The sequence below is a fragment of the Muscardinus avellanarius genome (assembly GCF_963383645.1).
Source record: "Muscardinus avellanarius genome assembly, chromosome: 5".
NCBI lineage: Eukaryota > Metazoa > Chordata > Mammalia > Rodentia > Gliridae > Muscardinus > Muscardinus avellanarius.
The window spans coordinates 25878289-25882241 of NC_137790.1; positions in this window are offsets into that span (position 1 = coordinate 25878289).

Sequence of the window (3953 nt, forward strand, 5' to 3'; positions counted from 1 at the left end):
GAGACTCCCCAAATATTTGTTTTAACTCCTAATCTGAGTTTCTATTCCAATTTCACTGATGGGGTCATGTGGGGGCCTCAGTAGTTGTCTACCCCCCCCCCTTCATTAGTGGTGATGATCCTCAACCTGTACACATAGTATCTCATCCAATAGAAGGCTTGCCCCAGTTTAAAGAGCTTTTTGCCATGACTTGGATTTACAAACAATACAAGAACCTATAAATTTATTTTCAGATAGCCTATATATGGTCAACCTGTTGCCTCTTTTGATGGAAGCTTACATTAAATTGGATGCCAGTCCCATTACCCCCCTAATGATAAAAACACAATGTTTACTTGAACAAAGAAGTAACCCAATCTTTGTTCAACACCTCCATGGCCATCAAAATTTACCTGGCCTCCTTTCCAAAGGAAATCAGGTTGCTGATAAATTTGCTTCCTCTATCTTTACCCTAACGGAAACCACTCATTTTCATCAGCTTACTTATACAAACTGGAGGGGCTTAAAACACAAGTATCCATACATACCAATAACAGATCTGAAAAAAATCGTGCGGGCCTGTCAATCCTACCAACACTTCCTTCAAATACCCCCCGTACAAATCTCGGGCAGCAACCCTCGTGGATTACACCCCAATAATCTTTGGCAAATTGATGTAACTCATTATTCCCCCTTTGGTAAATTAAAATACATTTTTGTATCAGTCGATACCTACTCCCGTACATGCTGGGCCTCAGCCCACGCAGGAGAAAAATCCAAACATGCCAGTAGTCATATGCTAAAATGTTTTGCCACCCTCAGGTTGCCTGACCAGATAAAAATGGATAATAGACCATGTTTTATGGGCAAAGCCTTTGCTGTTTTCCTCCAAACCTGGAATATCTCCCATACTATGGACATTCCATACAATCCTAGAGGACAGGCCATTGTAAAAAGATTTAATCATACCTTAAAGATTGAATTACAAAAACAAAGGGGGGACTCATTACCTCCACATGACAGCCTAGAACTTTCACTATTCCAGAAACATTAGTCATCCTCAATCACATATACATCTGCCTTGATGAAATGGAAAGACCCACTCACAGGCATATGGAGAGGGCCAGATCCATTGATTATGGCTGGAAGGGGATTTGGATGCGTCTTCCCTCCAGATGAAAAAAGACCCCTGTGTGTTCCAGCAAAGGACATTAAATATCTTCCGCCGTGCACTAATAATTGTAATTCCAGGGAAAAAGAGATCCCTGAGATTAGCTCTCTCTTCTTACTTGCAAAAAGAGAGATACAAAATAGAGATGAAAATCCTCTTCAATCTGATCCTATTAGCACAAGTACAAGGATTTGGAGACCCAGGTAAGGCAAGAGAGATCCTTAATAAAAGGATGGGGCGGCCCTGTGATTGTGGAAGGCGTACCTTCACAGTACTCCCAGTGGATGGACAGGCTATCCAGAGTAATCCATTTTACAAGCCACCTTTAGACTCTCTTGCAGATGTAATGTTACAAAATCGGAAAGGATTAGACTTGTTAACAGCCGAAAAGGAAGGCATAAGCTTGTTTTTACAGGAAAAATGCTGTTTTTATGCCAATAAATTGGGCTCAATCCAGGACAAGATAAAGCAACTCCAAGAAGACCTTGAAAAATGCCGGCAAGATCTACAAGACAACCCATTATGGACAAGCTTCAATGGGCTTTTGCCTTATTTTTTCCCTCTATTGGGCCCCGTTGTGTCCTGTCAGTGGTTGAGGGAATAGAGAATGATAAGGTGGTTGGTTAGGAAAGAACTCACATTTGAACAAAGAAAGTGAGGACAGGTCTATATGGGTATCATGAGACAATATTTAGTAAGAAGAAGAAAACATTAAAAATCTTTAAGACCAGAGTATAGTTGACATTTTCTAGAGATGATTAAGAAATCTCTATATTAGAGAAATAATAGGAATCAGATAATAGGGTTTTGAGTGCACTCAGTATGGTTAAGCAAACATACCTGTCTAGTCACACTCCTAAACATTCCAAACATTTCTTCCACCATTCTTAGACTGGATGGCCTGGCTTCGTAATTTACTAGAAAATAAAATCAATCAGCAGTTTCTCTCACAACTCTTTTATTCTCATTTTCTGCTATAGAAAGTTCTTTCCTTGTTCCTTCCTAAAGTGAATACCTCTATTTATAATTTATAAGCTGATTTTAAATTTTTGAGATGATTAAGTTGTTTTTTATTCACAATTATTATTACTTTGATTCATTTAAAACATTAAATGGTTATTATATAAACTCCAACTTCATTGTAATTTTTATGCCTTTTTTATACTTTTTTTGGTGCATTATGATCTCACCTCATAATGTAGTTCACAGTGATAGTGACATGCATGCACACAGCACTTAATGGGCATTGCCAACCTCCTTCCTCACTCCCCCTTTACCGCACAGCGAATATTGAGATTGATGTTGGTAGTCTCACATATGTATATAATGCAAATAGAAGTGATTCCTTCATTAATTGTTCCTCTCTCCCCTCCTTCCCCTAAACCACCCTTTTGGTTCTACTGGAATTTCTTCTCCATTATCTGAAGTCTCACTCGTATCCCAATTACTCCCTAGCTTCCAAATATGAAAGAAAAGACATGACCATTCACTATGACTTCCTAATTGTTTACAGACACTTGTCTAGCAACTTTTCTCTTTCTCTCCTAAATCAACAACTTTTCACTCTGCTAGATTATCCTAATTTGCATACAAATAAACCTTACTCTTTTGATTTTAAAAATCAGGAAAGCATCAAACTCAAAACTCAATAACATTTCTACTAATTCCATTTCTCCTCCCAGGTACTGCCCTGGCCCTTGCTTTCTTTATAATAAAATTCTTTGAAATACCTGTTTATATGCCCTGTTTCCAACTCTTATTTTTACATCTATCTTTAAACTACTCCCTTCAGGCTCTAACTTACCAAATATAATAAGAGCATGCAACAGAATTGATGCTCCTTTTTACTTTATTTTTTTTTTCTTTGTCTTGTAAAACACCACAGTGTCTTTGAATTTTTTCAACATCACGAGTTGTTCCTTCTTGGGGTCCCCTATAATTTCATTTTTACTCCTTTAAATCCTGCTACTTCCCCTTGTAAAAATCTTTTACTATTGTTCAATCTGTGAGTTACTTTTTCTCTTTTTAATCAGTATTTTTTTTCGCTTCATAATATCATTTATCTTCATGATTTTAAACAATGGCTATATGGCTACTGTCTTAGTAGGAAATAAATGAATGATAAAAATATTGAGAGGACCAAGAAGAGAAATACCAAGGCTACTACTTGATCAATAGTGCATTGATCTGGTAATTTCAAAGACATTAATCTGGTAATGTCAAAGACATTTCAAATCTTGCTAGCCAGGCATTGTGTTACATACCCATAATCCCAGTACTTGGGAAGCTGAGACAGAATGATGGTAGATTCTAGGACAGCCTCATCAAGAAGTGAGATTTTCAGTGACTCAGCAAGACCCTGTATCAAAGCAAAAGAAATAAAACTGAGAAATTGGGGCAGGAGAAGCTCTGTTAGAATGTCCCTGAGTTCAATTCCCAGTACCACCCCAAAAATAGAAAAAAAAAAACTTTCTAAGAACTTTTTAGGTGTGTAGTAGAGATAGAGGATGTATTATAGTGACTTAATGGGCATAGAATAGTATATGTGATCAAGATTATAAAGTTTGCAATGAAAAGGAGTCGAAATGAGACTAGCTGGAGGATGGGAATTTGGCAGTTTAAAGAAGGTATTTTTTATTTTTGTTTTTGTTCTTTTTTAAGGTTGAGTGTTTGTCAGTTATATTTATCCTGAGGGGATAAAAACATAATATTTTTCATAGAGGAGAAACAAAATTGCAGGTTGAGAAGAGGAAGCAATTTCTTGGTCAAAGAATGATAGGGAAAAAAGAATATCAAAAGTGGA